Genomic DNA, 17,899 nt, shown 5'->3' on the forward strand with positions numbered 1-17,899 from the left:
AGACTGCACAACCGCTGCTGGTGCTTGTTACCCATGTGGACCACTCAAAAGATCTGAAGTTCTCAACACCTTTTGTCGATAGGAATTAGAATCATGGAATTGTGGAGTTAGAAGGGACCACAAGGGTCATCTAGTCCAACCCCCTGCAATGCAGGAATCTTTTGCCCAACGTGGGGCTCGAACCCATGACTCTGATATCAAGAGTCTCATGGTGAGCTAGTGGTCAGACTGGCTGAATTCAAACCATTAGAATTTGATCCTTTAGTATTGCAGAAATTGCAGCTCTGATATGAAACAACAAGCGAGAGAGAAATAAGTACCCGAGTTACTGAAAGCCCAACGTGTTTCAGAAATAGAAAAGTTCCTTCTCCAGGGGCAGTCTAAAACCAATGCTACAACCACTTGTGAAAAATTTACAAGTACTCATTATAAAGGTTCTGAAAATGAAATACATGAAGACCATTTATATACGTATATACAAAACCAAACAATTTATCAGTGTGCCTTCTTTTTAAACAGTGTTTCTTATAGCATCCATGTTAAATCTCTAAATATAAATACTACACATGGAAAATGGGAGAAACGTTACATAAGAAGAAGCCTACTGAAACAGACAAAAACTTAAAAGACTCAAAGCTCTGTTAGTAGTAGCTGGCTAAACTTACCTTTTTGCTGAAGAGCTTTCAGGCTGATTGCCTTCCGCAATCCATTTTCATTTTGTTTATTTCCTTGTGCTTTATGTCCAAAGCAGACTGTAAAGGGAAGGCTTGTAACTCACTGGTAGAGCACGTTGCTTTAGCTGCAAGTTCAATCTCTGGTACCTCCAATAAAAGGCTGAGGTGGTGGCAGGCCCGACTCTAGGTGTAGTCCCGGTGGTGCGGGGCGCCGGGCCGGCAGGGGGCGCGCTGCGAGGGCGGGGGCGCCGGAGCGATCTTCGCGCCTCAGCGCCAGGGTGCCCGACCTGCTTGAGACGGCCCTGGGTGGTGGAGATGTTTAGGGTTGCCAGACTCAATAGAGGACAGGACTTCTGTGCCTTTAATTGCCCTGCTCTCTTTTGAGTCTGGAAACCTTAAAGAGAAACCAGCAGACCCTTTGTTTAATTTCCAAGCTAAGGGTCTGCTGGTTTCTCTTTAAGGTTTCCAGACTCAAAAGAGAGCAGGGCAATTAAAGGCACAGAAGTCCTGTCCTCTACTGAGTCTGGCAACCCAGATGTTTGACCTCTACCAAAAACCCTGACGAGCTGCAGGCATTAAGAAAAGGCATTATTTGGCTAGATTAACTTCTAGCCTGACTTGATACAAGGAAGTCTCCTATGCTTTAATAGACTGTAATCCTGTGGTCAACAATGGCTTTATTTATATACCGCACCAAGATACTTTAGGGACGACAAATCAGAAACATTTCTACTGTTAAGGGACCTCGCCTGGGCTAATCAGTCAGCATCTGCATTCCTGTCTTAACAAGGAATATTTTTATTCACTTACTACATTTATTTATATACCACCTTTTCCTCCAAGGTGCTTGAGGTGGTATACATGGTTCAACCCCTCCCCAGTTTCATACCCTTCAACATTTCTCTAATGAAAACAGTCCTATTCATCATCATCAACATACTACCCTGTCCATCTGACTGGGTTGCCCCAGCCACTCTGGGCAGCTTTCAGCATATATAAAAACATAGTAAAACATGCCTTCAGGTGTCTTCTAAAGGCTGTGTAGTTACTTATCTCCTCGGCTCAGGGGTCACATAACTCCTCCAACATTTATTCAATGAGACTAGGGACATATACCATACCCACCAACATGGCTTTGATGAAAATAGGAACATTCTAAGGAAAAGCAGGACATTCCGGGATCAAATAAAAAAACCAGGCCAGCGTCTATAAATCTGTATCAGTCCCTGGAAAATAGAGACACTTGCAGGGTCCACATTTTATCCTCACAATAACCCTTTGCATGCACACGAAAGCTCATACCAAAATAAAAACTTAGTTGGTCTTTAAGGTGCTACTGAATGATTTTTTTTTATTATTTTGTTTCGACTCAGACCAACACGGCTACCTACCTGTAACCTTTGAGGTTAGGTTAGGCTGAGTGATGGTGATTGGTTCAAGGTGAGCTTCATGTCTGAGTTGGGGTCTGAATCCTTGTCTCCCAAGGTCATAGTCCAATACTCTAATCCAGTGGTTCCCAACAGGTGGTCCGCGGACCCCCAGGGGTCCACGAGCTATGCCAGAGGGGTCCGCAAGATGCTATTAGAATAAAAAATATATTAAATATATTTCGTATGATAACAGATTTTTTGTTTTGGCCGCTTCCTGCATGAGCAGAGTCTAGCGCAAAACTAGAATTAGATAGAGGCAGTAGTTCTGCTGTATGCCGTTAGGTGGCGCTTTACAAACACTACTGTTTTGCAAAGAGGCAGCGCGCACATTCTACTAACGCTCACCTCCCCAAGATGCTTTGCGCGCGTCGGCTTCATTTGTGCACTACTGCGCAGGTACCCTGTCTTCTCCATTCCCCTTCCTCCTCCCTGGCACGCGCTGCCTCTTTGCAAAACTCTTAATTTGGCTCTCACTTTTTAATTTTAGGATTAGGAATTAATGGGGGTCCTTGTCACAATAGCGGCTCGATGAGGGGTCCTCAAGAAAATTTTGTTGGGATCCCCTGCTCTAATCATTACACAACACCAGCTCTTTTATTTTGCACTTCGGGTGTGATTAAACCCTGGAGAAAACTAGCACATTATAATGGAAAATGTCTAAATGTAGCCCTTTTATTTGGAATAGGCAAAATCACAGTGTGTTTTTTTTTAAGAACATTGTTGGGGGCATTGTAATTGAGAACATTTTGCAATGAACCTCACCCTTCCAAGAAACAAAAAAATGTATAATTTGCCTCACCTACAATTAAAAACTGAGGCATTAAAAAAGCCTTGTTCCAAGGTAGACTTTTTTATGTGGCTCATATGATAATAACTCTCAATATGATGATTCCAAATTAAACAGCAGCTGTTTGGACAAGTGCTTGGAGTTTAATTTATTCGTAGGAATGTTCAAGACTTCCCTGGTTCTACCTCATTTGAACTCTAAATTGCAATCTGCCTGCGCAGATTGACAGAACTGCAGCTGCAAATGAGTTTACTTAGCAATCGGAGGAGTGTGGCGGAAAATCCTTTCATGCCCAAATAAACAGGTGAGAATTGGTCTAGAAATTGCTCAAGGAGTAATCCGCCCAGTGATTGAAGCCACAGGAACAAGGCCTCAAAGCTGTTTAATGAGTGTGAGAATTGGCACAGTTTCTATAGTAATCTGGCCAGTGTCTAAGGTGGCCACTTAATGCACTGGAGAAAGAGAGGTGGGGGGGGCGGGGGGAGAGAGAGAGAGCATCATAATAAAGAGGATAGATATTTGCATAACTTCTACATGTGCTACTTTATATGTATAGCTTTCAATTTAGAAATAATTAAGCAGTGGATACATCTCACCACAGACCCATTTCCAAGGACAGTCCTGGATTTACAGAAGGTTTCTAATTTGATCCCAGAATGACCCACTTTTCCTTAGGGGGTCCCTATTTTAATTGGTGAAATGTTGGAAGGTATGGAGTTATGTGGCCCTGACCCACGGAGATACAACCTTTAGAAGACCTCTGAAATGGAAGGTTTTTTTTAAAGGTGACCTGGAAATTACAATGAATCCAGAATGCGGCAGCTAGGCTGGTGACTGGGAGTGGCCGCCGAGACCATATAATGCCGGTCCTGAAAGACCTACATTGGCTCCCAGTACGTTTCCAAGCACCATTCAAAATGTGGGTGCTGACCTTTCAAGCCCTAAATGGCCTCGGCCAGGTATAGCCGAAGGTGCGCCTCCACCCCCATCATTCAGCCCAGACACTAGCACCAAGGGCCTTTTGGCGGTTTCCTCCCTGCGAGTCGTGAGGTGACAGGGAACCAGGCAGAGGGCCCTCCCATCAAATGTCAAGGAAATAAACAACTACCTGACTTTTCGAAGCCATCTGAAGGCAGCCCTGTTTAGCCAAGCTTTTAATGTATGATGTTTTATCGCTTATTATTATTATTATTATTATTATTATTATTATTATTATTATTATTATCAGGGGTCCCCAAACTTACCCAGCTTTGGGCCAGTTCCTCCGCCGCCGATTGCACGGAGGGCGGGGGGACACGCTCCCATACGCGCGCACACTCGCTTTTTCTGGCGCAGCGCCGGAAATGGCTTCTGCGCATGCGCAAACGCCATTTGCGGTGCACTTCCGGGGTGGCGTGGCACCAGAAATAGCTTGTGTGCGTGCATATGGGAGCGTGTTTCCCTGCCCTCCGGCCTGTGCATGCGCACAAGCTATTTCTGGTTCCGTGCCAACCCGGAGATGGGCAACTGCACCGCGGCTCGCCAGTAAGAGCGGGCGGCATCGGGGGTCGTCGGGGGCTGCACAATTGGCTCATGCGGGCCGCATCTGGCCCCCGGGCTGTAGTTTGGGGACCCCTGATTATTATTATTATCATTAATTACGTTGGGAGCCGCCCAGAGTGGCTGGGGAAGCGCAGCCAGATGGGCGGGGTATAAATAATGAAATTGTTGTTGTTTTATTATGTTTTTATATTGGTTGGGAGCACATTATTGTCATGAACTGGCAGGACAATGGGGAGGAAGAAGAGGAGGCAGAGGATCCCGGTGAGAGGTGTAGCTGGGACTGGGACACACTGGGGCAAGCAGGGGACAGGGAAAGAAGTATTCACTGGGTGACAGAGGATGGCGAGGGGATAGGGGTCAGTACACAAGAACCAGAGCAGCAGGATCCATCACCAGAGCCAGAGGGACCCCTGTCTCCACAAACACAGGTGTAGGGAGCAGTGAGAGGGACATTCCAGGAGGCTGAGGCAGCCAAGGGCCCACAGCCCAGCTCCCTGGCTGACCAGGTGAGGCTCGCTAGATCTGTGAGGTGTGTGATTCCTCTGCTGGATTAGGCTTGGGACAGGTGAGGGTCACAGGCCTCATCAAGCCCAGGTGCTGCAATCAGCAAGCAAAGTGTAAAAGGGAAGCAGAGCTGAGGTGCTGTGTCTGCTGTAACACCCATGTTGGTGGAGCTCAGCTTGGATCAGTGCTGGATTAAACCCTGTGGAGGCCTCTAAGCGGTCAGAATCTCACCTCCCCCCCCCAATTGAACTAAGAAAGCTTGTTTGTAATTTGCTTTCCAGGTCAAATCTGTGTTATTTTGATCTATATTGTTGCAGGACTCCTAAAAGGCATGATGGCCTGTAGGCTGCTGCCTATTTGGTAATCTGGCACTGGCTTGAATCCTCCAGGATCTCTGCAAGACTGTTGCTTCAGTTTGGGCTTTGGACATGTGGATTGACCCTGGACTGGGGACGTGCCACCAGGTAGGCCAGGGGTTCACTATTATTATTATTTATTGAAGACATCCCTACTTTCATTGGAGAAATTCCCATTCCAGGCACTTAGCAAATGCATCAGAGTGGATGGGGAAAGCCAGCCAGATAGGCAGGGTATAATTGTTGTTGTTGTTGTTGTTTATTTATTGGGTCTGTGTCACATAAGGGGTTAAACTTGAGCCCCATCTGCACTATGCTTCTAAAACAGTGTCATACCACTTTAAACAGCCATGGCTTCCCCAAAAGGATTCTGGGAACAGTAGTTGAAGGATGCTAAGAGGCCTTACCCCTATTCCCCTCACAGAGCTATGCAATTTCCAGAGTGGTTTAACAACCAAATCCCTCTTACCAGGGAACTCTGGGAATTGTAGTTCTGTGAGGGGAATAGGGGTCTCCTAACAACTTTACAGCACCCCGTAACAAACTACAGTTCACAGGATTCTTTGGGAGGGGAAAAGCCATAGTTTTGAAAAGAGAAATTGAGGGTCCCTGGGAGAGGTTTCTCCACACATTCCTGTAGATTTTCGGGCAGGTCAGGTGCTCTCCTTCGCGGCCTTGATAAGCAGCAATAAATGGCAAAGAGCCCAGTGGCATCTGCTTTATTTGGGTCTCACGTCTCGTTTTGCAATCCACCCCTTTGCTTTTTATTCCGTTCTTTTAAAAAAGCCACCATCAAAATATAGTGGTTCTTGAACGCCTTGGTACTCAAACATTTTGGCTCCCGAATGCCAAAAACCTGGAAATAAGCATTCCAGTTTTTGAACGTTTTTCAGAAGCCGACGGTCTGATGCGGCTGTTGGCTATTGTTTCCAGGGTGCCAGAATTACGGATTACGTTCGAGAACCAAAGTACCACTGTATGTTTGTTTGTAGGCCGCTCATAACATATATCGTATGAACAGCAACAAATGTAGCAATTCCACCCCAACACACAAATTAAGAACAATTGCACGTCAGTAAATACAGAATATACATCCATGCAACATAATAGAAAGCAATATAAATAAACTAACAAAATCCTTTCTCATCTCCTGACTTGTCTCCTTTAACAAACAGAAGTTAAGCATTTAATGTTGTTTATCCCATGTGTGAAAAACGCTTTCACCAGTGATTTGACAGGCACCCTCTCACTCATGGCTTTCAGTCTTCTCTTGAGTACCCCATAGCTGTTTATCATCTTCTTGAGAAGCCAGACATTTTATGAGTTATTTCATACTCTTTTCCCCCCCCCCATAGTTTTTCATATTTTTTTGTCCGCGTATAGTTGTGCAACACCCTGAAATTTTACAAGATGGCAGTATATAAATGCTTTTTATAGATAAATAAATCCTTCACCCACAGCATAAACCATGCAACCCCACACTACATGCCAGGGAGAAGTTTTGGGGTTGTTTGGGTGGAGTTTGTAAGTCGATCTCATGCATTCATGTTGAGTCCTTTGGTATGCCAAGGTACAATTTCACTTTGTCTCAATGGCAACTGGAGCTAAGAAGACAGAGCAATCACTTGGCCTTCAGGAAACCAGATAAATTCTTCAAATTCCTCTCTGCGAAAAGGGTCACATTTGTTCATTCAAGGTTGGAATGAAAATATTGCCCCCTCCACCCACCCACCCACTAACTAAATCCTTATTTGGGCTATTTTGCTTTTTTATTTTTCTCGCTTTGTGTAGATTTCCACTGTACATGAGCGGATAGATTAGTTGCACTAATCAGAAGAGGATTTAAGTTTCAGCTAGTCACTATGGCAATCAGGGGGGAAATGATTGAATGAGACAAACAGGAGGAGGGCCAGAAATAGCAGGGAGGTGATATAGGGCTTCTGATTGTTGCATCTTGAGGTCAGAGTGGGATTGTATACTCTGTGCTTCTTTTTAAAATTCTTTTTGCATCCCTTATTCTGTAGTGGGGATATGAGCAATCTGCCAAGCAGTGGTCCAAATTATTTGCTTTAATGAAGCCTAAGAGTGGTCTACTTCCCATCTTACTTTAAACCATGAGTAGGCAAATTAAGGCCTGGGGTCCGGATCTGGCCCAACTGCCTTCTAGATCCGGCCCGCAGACAGTCCGGGAATCGCCATGGGGATTCTGATCATTCGAGCTGTGCCATTTCCCCTCCTCTCCCTCCCTCTCACGCACACCGTGGCAGCGCCTCCTCCCTCCCTCCTCCTGGCTTCTTTCCGCCCTGTCTAGAGGAGGAAGGGGGCTGGGCTTTGTTGAGCCGCGGTTGGCTAAGTGCCATTTTAAGCAGCCCCTGTCCGGAGCCAGCCCTTTCGTGCGGCTCATTGTCCCTCTGCTGCCGCTGCCGCCACCAGCCCCTGCCGCTCGCAAGGCACAGGTACGCAGCCACCGGGGCTCGTCCGGTGCTGTGGAGAAGGGAGGGGAGAGTCGGGGGGTATTTCCTGCCCCCAAACCATAGCTAAAAACAGGTGATGGCTTAATGTGAATGTGCAGCATACTAGTACACACTCCTGGAAAGTTCCCATTCCACTCTTCCTCCTGCATTGCTGCCAGGAACAAGCAAGAGTCTGGCTTGCCTTAATGTTGGAACCTGGTCTCATGGTTCTTTTCTACATGGAGTTTTGCATTGATACCTCCTCATGGTGGGGATCTTTCCTCCTATACGGTTGTACCTTGGATCCCGAATGCCTTGCGAGTTGAACACGTTTTGGCTCCCGAACGCTGCAAACCCAGAAGTGAGTGTTCCGCTTTGTGAATGTTCTTTGGAACCTGAACGTCCGATGGGGCTTCTGTGGCTTCCGATTGGCTGCAGGAGCTTCCTGCAGCCAATCAGAGCTTCCTGCAGCCAATCGGAAGCCGCACCTTGGTTTCCGAACGTTTTGGAAGCTGAATGGACTTCCGGAACGGATTCCGTTCGATTTCCGAGGTACCACTGTACTTTGGAAACTGTCATGCACATAATGATAATGTGTTGTTATAGCATTCAACCTGATCAGTCTCCAATATGCACCTTTAATCCAAGCCTGCAACATTTCGTTTGCTTGCAAGACACTCTGGGCAATAAAAAGCAACTGACAGTTTTAATAATTACAAAATAAGAAATAATACATTTTAATTGTGCAACCCTAAATATCCGGTAAGTGCTTGAATCCCTCTCGATATCCTAAAAGCAGTCATCCTAAAAGACGGAAGACTGGCAAAACTCTAAAAACAGACTTCTAGGTCAAATGTGAAGCGATGGAGTGTTTTGTGTATTGTCTGTGCACGTATTGTTTTACCCATTGCTGATCTAATCCTTTGTGAACAGGAAGGAAACGTATTTTACATTGTTAACAAAGGCCAAGGGGGGGTTGGCAAGAGACAGAAAATAAGATGGCTGTTTCCTCCACACAAGTGATGCAACCTTGCAAAGGTTACTCATTAAAGTTCTGTCCGCATGATATGTCAGATGGAGAGAAGGTGGGGGGGGGAAGAGATGTGTAAAGTGGATAATGATTCAAAGCAAATACACAAATAGAGGAAATGATTCTACAAGAAGCCAAGGGGTTTTTTTGTGTGTGTGTGTGTGGGTGGTGGTTATTCGTTGTTTCGAGGTGCGGCAAATTGTGTAATGTGACCCTTCCAGCAAGCCAAGGCAGTTTGCAATTCAATTAATGCTAGGCACCACCTAACTAAAACGAAACATTTAAAGGTCTGCTAATTTCAATGGGGCAGGCATGCAACCTGGTCCTATGTATGCTTACACAGAAGGTGTCCCATTATGTTCAATGGGGGACTCATTCACAAATACATTTTTTAAAAGCATGACACTTTTCTTTTAAAGGAATAATAGCCATGGGGACATGATCCAGCACCGATCTCACTCAGGTTTCCCACTGACAATTCTGGCTGCAAATGTGCCAGGAATGAACAGCAATTGGGGAGGGGTGGGGTGGGGTGGGGGAGATATTCAGCAGGGAATCTATCCAGAACCGGGGGGGGGGCATGCTGGATTGGGGCCCCACAGTTACATTTCCTTGAAAATAAACATAGCAGCATTAAGCACCCCTTTTTAAAAAGCAGAATTCATGCAATGTTTAATTTAATGAAAAGCAGAACTTTCCTGTTGATCTAAATGCAAATTAAAAGGGCTTACCTCCTCTAAGCATTTATATGTTACGTGCAGAGATATGTAGCAAAGGCCCAGTGGAGATGCTTTAGATGGGAGAAACCTGAGGAAAGGGAAGGGTTAAAGATGCATAGCCTGCAGCCCTTGTCACTCCAGATCAGCCTTTCCTGAGGCTGCTTTTGCTTTGGCTGGAATGTGCCAAAAATCCTGATTCAAAACTTCAATTTTAACCAGGTGACTATCGGTCCATACATTCAACACCGGGCCAGCATCTAAGGAAGCGTGAAGCTTCAGGCTTGTTTTCCTTGATCAACAGCTTGTCATGCTTTGACAACCTGCTTCTGAACGGGAGCAGAGTATCATTTTGCGATACAACAAGGATGAGCATTAACAGTTCAAAGTTGACAAAGTTAAGCATTCCACTGGGCTCACCCAAGCTCTTTGCAAGGTACTACGCAGTTGGGTTGTTGTATGTATCCATGGTGCCTTAGCCTTAGCAGAAAGCACTTCTCAGCCTCAGGAGAGGGTGATGTGGAGAGACAAAATCTGGGGACCTGGTTTTCCCTGATCCCTCTTTCCAACCACTGCCCTTTGTCCTCTATCCCAGTCTCTTCTGGGGAGTTCCCGCAGCCTTTCAGGTGGGATGAAGGGTGGTTAGAGGAGAAGCTGGGTGCAATAAAGGCAAAGCCACCATTGGATAGGACCCATCTAACAACAACAACAACAACAACAACAATTTATTATTTATACCCCGCCTATCTGGCTGGGTTTCCCCAGCCACTCTGGGTGGCTCCCAACAGAATATTAATAATTTTTAAAAGCGGTAAAACATCAAACATTAAAAACTTCTCTAAACAGGGCTGCCTTCTGATGTCTTCTAAACGTCAGGTAGTTGTTTATAGCATTGTAGAGTTGGAAGGGACCCTAAGGGCCATCTAGTTCAGCCCCCTGCAATGCAGAAATCTCAGCTAAAGCATTCATGACAGATGGCCATCCAACCTCTGCTTAAAAACCTTCTGAGTGAGACCATTCCACTGTCAAACAGCTCTTCTTGTCAGAAAGTTCTTGATGATTAATCGGAATCTCCTTTCTTGCAACTTGAAGCCATTGGTTTGAGTCCTACCCTCCAGAGCTGGAGAAAACAAGCTCGTTCCCTCTTCCAAGTGACAACCTTGAGATATTTGAAGGTATCTTTCACATCTCCCCTCAGTCTCCTCTTTTCCAGGCTAAACATACCCAGCTCCAATTCAATAACCTTTATTAGGCATAACAGACCTGACAATTTCAGAACAGATTATAAATAAAATATTTAAATTATAAACTCAACAAGGTAAAATATATGTTACCGTAATTGAAACAATATATCAATTCCACATTACTATTTGATTAAGCTCCCCTAATCCTCTTTATAGTGACTTAGTATTTCTGCATGGACTGAGCATAAAAACTCAGCCACTATTAAAGTGATTTTTATCGTTACTGTCAGATAATAATATTTGAATAGTTGGTAATGTAGAGGTTGATGTATCCATTTGTAAAGCATTTAACAATCGCTTTCTAGCATTAGTGCCGTGATTACAGGAGAAAAAGATATGGTCCAATGTATCAAGTTCATTCTTACGACATTTACAGAAACGATCAGATTTTGGAAGAGCTAAATACCTTCCTCTTACCATCATAGAGGGAAACATATTAAATCTTGCTAACATAAACATACCCAGCTCCTTCAACCATTCCTCATGAGGCTTAGTCTTTTGCTTTCGGCAACCACTCCCGTAGAAAAGGCTATAAATAGTCCATAACAGAACAAGCAAAACCAAAATTAAATATCAAAGTAAAAATACTGTAATACACACCTGCGTGACCTCATGTCACATGCTTAGTGTATCTATAAGACAGACTAGAAAAGAGACTGGATTACAATTGGAGGCCCTACTGATGATTGAAAGGTAATTTAGAAAAAAAATAGTCATGAGGGAGAGGATTGGGAGGGAAGGGTTTTTATCCTTTCCCCACATGTCATTTTGCTGTTATAAATTGGGTAGCTCGTCCACACTTCCGCTTGTTCTGTGTTCCACACTTCCGCATCGTTCCAAGTGGCTTTCTGCTCGTTCTGCACTTTCTAGGCATGGGTCCATGCAGTTTTAGGATGCGGGTGGCGCTGTGGTCTAAACCACTGAGCCTCTTGCCGATCTGAACGTCGGCGGTTTGAACCCCCACATTCTTCTGTCCCAGCTCTTGCCAACCTAGCAATTCGAAAGCATACCAGTGCAAGTAGATAAATAGGTACTGCTGCGGCGAGAAGGTAAATGCCGTTTCCATGCACTCTGGTTTCTGTCACAGTGTTCCATTGTGCCAGTAGCGGTTTAGACATGCTGACCACATGACCCGGAAAGCTGTCTGTGGACAAACGCCGGCACCCTTGGCCTGAAAGCGAGACGAGCGCCTCAACCTCATAGTCACATTTGACTGGACTTTAACTGTCCAGGGGTCCTTTACCTTTTTACCTTTACCATGCTGTTTTGTCTTTGGCCCACCGTTTTCCCCCAGAAAACCCGATATTTAGCGCTAAAATGAAGCAAACACCAAACCGGAGAAAACCCGGTTGTGGTTTGCTCTGGTTCAGTGGTAAACAGCAAGTTTTCCCAAGGGAAAGCGGCAGGGCAGGCGGAAGTCTGGATGAGCCCTAAGTTTTACTCAAACCCACCTGGATCAACGGACATGGCTGACTTTCAGCCTGCTGATTTTGATAAGTCTGCTCTGAGTAAAACTTAGTTGGATGCAACCCACCACTTCCCCTCGACTGCTGCTATTTGCCCTGTTTGAGCCACCACCTGTGTTTTGTACCTCTGTACATTACCAAATTGAGCAGGTACCTATTTGTGGGGTGGCAACAGCAATTCACCTCAAGAAAACTGCACTGAGAGCATAAGATTTAGCCCCTCTTCCCTTGAGCTATGGTCCCAGCCCCCCCTGCCCCCCAGTCCTTCCTGCTGTTTTATAAAAGGAAGCTCAAGAGACAGGATCTCCATTTTTCATCTGATTTGACTTTTTGTGTGCCCTGATGGTAGCTATTTTTAAACCATGACATGCCCCTGTTCTCCTCAGAAATGTAAAGATCCTCTGTTCGGGTTTTGTGGCAGGGAAAAAGAAAAGTGTTTCCTGAGCGTTCGGAGGGTGGCGGGGGTGGAGGAGAAGGCATTCCGCTTATGGAAGAAGCTTGCTTTCCCTTCCTTATTTTTAGTTGTTTCGGAGTAAGAAAAGAAAAAAAGAATGTGTAATCACTCTACTGCTTGCTTAGTTGTTTTTTTTATGTGCCTAATTGAAGAAATCCCTCAGTCTGTGGCATTAGTCCTGCTGCTTTTGGGGAAGAACCGGTTTCTCAATAGAAGCCTTTTATTGCCAAATGCAAATTGGCTGAGCCACTGTGTATTTGAGTGCCTGGCAATATAATCTCTCTGCCCAACGAAGTAAACACATACAACAGGAAGTCTCTTGGTGGGTCAGCATGAAGATTTTCCAATAATTTGTGTGGTTAGGGGCCACCATGAGCCACACCCGAAACCTGTAGAAGTCCTGATAATTTTTATTTTTATTTATTTAAGTCATTAGTATGTCATGGGCGGGCGGGCGGGAGGGGGGATCAAGGTCATGAAAGAAAGAAAGAAAGAAAACACACCAACAAATTAAAATAACAAAGATAATGATTGAAATAATGGGCTCAACTGTGGCTGGAACATGCATTCCATGCTTATTCTGTCAATAAATAATAAATTACAATGGTTGCAGCATTGCGCACTCTAGCAGCATTCATTAATACTATTACGGGTTTGTGGGTGCCAGGTTTCTGATGCCTATAATTCTAACAAGTGGATCGCCTAGCAGGGTGGACCATTAAGAGAACCAAGGAAAAGGGGGCTCTGTGCCAGATGACAAATGAGTGGCACCCCTTCTCTCTCTTAGTTTGCTGTTTTGTGAGCAAGAAGCTGGGGGGGGGGCGGGACCTGCAGTCCAGAGCAATGTTCAAAACTCCCATTGTTCTAGGTGCATTTTGCAACATTAGTGCGAGCAGTTTCTGAGCTCTGGGCACCTAAGATTTCAGATTAAAACTGCAGAGTGAAAGGAAAGGAGGACCTTTTCCTGCCTCCCCACTTCCAGCTGAAGACTGGAGAAGAGACCCGCTTAAGAATATTAGGAGGGGTGGGCAGGGGAAGGACTGGGCCATGTGAAAAATGAACATAATATTTTAGCTGCAGTTCATTCATTTTCAGCTTTGTATTCTTGTTATAAAAAAGTGTGCCTAGACATTCCGTTGTTGCGCCCATAATTTAGGTTTAAGGTGCCGTTTAGCTCCTTGCTTTCATATCTCTGTTTCTAACACTGACCCAGAGGCAGGAGGTGCGGCTACCGGTATGTGTGGGCTGGCTGTCAGGTAAACAGGAATTAGAGCCTAGGGAGCAGGAGATGCAGAAATGGGCAAGATGGAGGTAAGAAAGCAGACTGGATAGGTGGAAGGGCAGGGCAGGTGCAAGATAAATTTTGTGTTGTGATTTCTTGGAACAAGTTGCTCAAGGGAAGGGGTGGCAAGGTGTTAGAAGAAATTGCATGCTTGAGGCTAAAAACAGTAAAGATGGGAAAAATAAACAAGCATCTTTGCACACAGAGCACACTCATAATTTGCTATATATTGAAGGAAATACTTGCTTTATTTCTCAAAGCACAGTTTCATCATCTGGACATGACAGGATCAATTCAGACATGCATATATACCACATATGTTTTGGATTACAGCTCTGGCTGCAACCCTAACTCAATTTACCTTGGAGTAAGCTCCATGCAATTCAACAGGACTGACTTCTGAGTAGACATGGTTAGACTGGAGCTGTTAATTTCTTGTCCCTTCCTTTCCTCGGTTACCTGATGTTGTGCATATGAGCTGACTCAGATGGAAATCTGTTAGAGTGATTTCATTTCTGCAGAAATTGATAAAGGATGCATCAATCATAATGAACATGCACATGGAATCAGCCCAATGCAATATATGGCATTGTCAATGCAATATACTCTTAGTGTTGGTCCCAGCACCAGCCCAATACATTTTGGCACCTGAGGCGAACCACAATATGGTGCCTTCTCCAGGGAAGAAGGAATGAGTGAAGATTTGCATCAGGAACAAGGCAGAGCGGGGATCAAACCAACCTTAGTTGATGGTTGAACTGAGAATCAAAGGGTGTCATGGGGGCAAGGAAGGGGCCCGCTCTGAATCATGCTGGGTATTGATAACCTCCACAAATTTTTCTAATCCTGTTTTAAAGCCATCAAAGTTGGTGGCCATCATTGCCTCCTGGGGAAGAGAGTTCCGCAGTTTGACTATGCTGTTTGAATAAGTCTGAATAAGTACATTCTTTTATCTACCCTGAATATTCCAACATTCGGTTTCATTGGGTATCTATGAGTTCTACTGTCATGAGACAGAGAGAGAGAAGCTGTTCTCTAGCCACTAGGGAATCAAGCATGTAGACAGAATGCGAGGGAAACACAGGGCTTTCTTACTATAGACGGAATGCATTCTGAACATTTTGTCCGACGCTTTGTACCTGGCAAAATGTCATGTCCATGACATGGAACAACATAAAAATAAAAGTACAAGGGGATATGGGAACCAGCCAAAAGAATAATGAGAACGTAGATGACCTAGTCATTCAAATCTCTGCTCAGCTTTGCACAAGTAATGCTCACGGTTCCCTAGTATGTAAAATGTGGATATTTCAGTACAATCCTGTACCTGTCTACCCAGAACTAAGTCCCTTTGACTAAGGGGACTCAGCTTCATATGTGACTATAGAATTGCAGCTTTAATGACCTGCCTATACAGCTTTCGAGGAAAAACCTATAGAAAACTTTTTCTACTTAAAGTTACTGTAGAAATAATAGGTAAACACGGACAGATTCAGGGCTGTCATACTGAGAGCTTGGTTTGGCATATTCAAGTCTTGGTTGGGCAAATGAAAATTCTCTGTTTTGTGATTTGCGCTTTGTTTTAATCTATAGCTTTTTGGGAAAATATTAAATGATTTGTTTGTATTTTTGCTGGATTTACATAAAGCACATGGAGATCTTTTTACTGATTTAGCATTATATTTTTATTATAAGTAAAAACATATATTTGTGCTGGCAGCAAGCCCTAGTGGGAACAGCTGTATTAGGGTTCCCATTTTGGGCAGGGAACAATCAAGAGGTTCCTAGCTGTTCCTTTGCATCCATGTCTCTATCTGCCCCACACCTGAAGTCACATATCAATGACATCAGCTGTAGGGCAGGTGAGCAGTTATGAAAAAATGACCTCATAGGCCAAGTTGGGGCCTGTGGGCCAATTCTTAACTTGGTTCATAGGCTCAAGGGTCCCTGCTTGTGTTTTAAGGAATGAAAGCTTTACTAATTACTGTAAACTGAAGCAGTGTGAATTATAATTTCTGACCTAGGGTCAGGGGGCATGACTTGGATGGTCTCTGGGCAACATATGCCCCAGGGACTTCCAAAAGAGAGACTATTGTCTCTTCACACTCCATGAACAATATGTGTTGCTCCTGGTGGGTGTCATGTTGCCCACAACAGCATGGTCAACACGCGACCCTGGTGGACCTTCATCTTGGTCTTGGTCCTTAGCATCACATTCACCTATACCCTTTTGCAGGGCTATTTTTCTAGAAAAAGAGGTGTTCTCTCAGAAAGGCAATGGCACTCAACTGAGGGGTGCTGGAGCTGAGCTCCGGTGAGCTCCAGCTGGGGAAAAACAAAACAAAACACCCTTCCCTTTTGGATTTGGAAGTCAGTGCAACTAATTCTGCACCCATAAAAACCCCGTTGCATGTGCTCAAAAGCAGCGCCTTGTTAGTGCAGTGGTTCTCAAATTTTGTTCTCTGGGCCAAACTTTTGGAATATTATTTATTTAATTTAGAAACCGCCCTAAACCCAGGGGTTTCAGGGCAGTTCGCAGAATAAAATAAAGATATAAAACCAAAAAATACATAATAAAAATAAAAACAACAACCCAATAGCCCCCCCACAAAAAACACATTTTAAAATGGCATAGGATGCAAATCAGATCTTTATTTATTTATATAATAAATATATGCTTGCGCCACACCAATTTTTAAATTATTATTATTGATAAGAAATACATTGAAAAACAGAAACAACTCCTGGCATTGTTCTGGGACTGTCTACAGTTATCACTTGATGCTCTTGCTCTCATTTTGGAAAGATACCTTGGAGAACCACTGAGTTAAGTGTCAAAAGGCCAGCGGCCCTGACAGCGAGACAGGCACCGCCATTCAGCCCGGACTACCTGGCAGGGTTGTTTTGAAGACAGAAGCGCCACCCATGCAGGGACTACTGATAGTATTTCCGGACGGGCACTGAGAACCGTTTTCCGTGCAGGCTCAGAGTAAATCACCCGAGGCTGGAGGCTGCAAGCGCTGGGAGGAGAGCAGGGCGGTTTTGGTCCCGCTCCAGATCCAGCGCTGACTAACCCGGGTCTCCCTCTCTCTTTCCCTTTCAACCACGTTGCAAAGACCTGTTCGCAACTCCTCCCCGCCGGCCTCGGCTCCTCCCTCCTCCTCCTCTAGCCTGGCACGGGAAGGCGAGGGGTTGTCGAGCAAGCGAGAAAGGGAAGAGGAGGAGGCCGAAGTGCCTCGGCGGCCCGAAAAGAGCGGCGCCTCGGAAGGGAGGAAGGAAACCTCGCGGTTGCGCGGAGAGCAAGGGCGAGCGTCGGCGCCGCACGGCCCTTGGCGAAGGAGAAGCAGCCGTCCTCCCCGCTAGCTTAGCCGCGAGAACTTTTCGTCGGGGGAGAAGGAAGGCGAGAGCTCGTCTCCCCCCCAGAGCAGGCGGAGTCCGCCCTCGGGTGAGTGAGTCAGGCGGCAAAGGGTGCGCGCAAACTAGCAAGCAAGCAGAACAGCCGCGCGTAAAAAGTTTGCGCGCGCTGCTCCAAGTGGCCTCTTTCCCCCAGAGGGAGCGGGAAGGAGGGGGACATTCTTGAGGAAGGCGGGGTGGCGAGGAGAGAAATCTCCTTTTCCAAGTTCTAGTCGGGTGGGTGGGCGGCGAAGGAGTGGCGAAGGTTTCCCCTCTGCTTTGGCGGGGCCGGAATCTGGAAAGCGCGCGTTTCCTTCCTTCCTCCTCAGTGGATAGGAACCTGCGCGCGGCTTCCCTGAAGCTGCTCCTGTTTCCTCTGGGCATTGCTTGGAGGGCTTTTCCTGTTTACTCCACGCGCGGCGACCCCGTGGGAACCCTAGAGTCTCGCAAGGTTGGAAGGGACCCCCCACCGCCAGGGTCATCTAGTCCAACCCCCTGCAATGCAGGAATCTTAACTAAAAGCATACGCGAGAGATCCTCCGTTTAGAAACTTACTTGCACCACCCTG

At 45.5% G+C, this 17,899-nt stretch overlaps 1 protein-coding gene and 1 long non-coding RNA gene across 2 annotated transcripts in view; one reads left to right on the forward strand and one right to left on the reverse strand.

Moving 5' to 3' along the window:
- Positions 1 to 14,167: 14,167 nt before the first annotated feature.
- Positions 14,168 to 17,083, reverse strand: LOC148684205 (uncharacterized). The gene is made up of 2 exons (XR_015946404.1): positions 16,749 to 17,083; positions 14,168 to 14,453 (listed from the first exon to the last, which is right to left on the reverse strand). It is a non-coding gene; the product is annotated as an uncharacterized LOC148684205 (long non-coding RNA).
- LIMD1 (LIM domain containing 1) overlaps positions 17,050 to 17,899 on the forward strand; it is a 43,599-nt gene continuing 42,749 nt past the window's right edge. Inside the window, exon 1 of the mRNA XM_035129428.3 lies at positions 17,050 to 17,383. The gene's annotated coding sequence lies outside the window, so the exon portion shown is untranslated. The remainder of the gene's footprint in view (positions 17,384 to 17,899) is intronic.

This window comes from Zootoca vivipara, chromosome 11 (assembly GCF_965207765.1).
Source record: "Zootoca vivipara chromosome 11, rZooViv2.hap1.1, whole genome shotgun sequence".
In the NCBI taxonomy this organism is placed as follows: domain Eukaryota; kingdom Metazoa; phylum Chordata; class Lepidosauria; order Squamata; family Lacertidae; genus Zootoca; species Zootoca vivipara.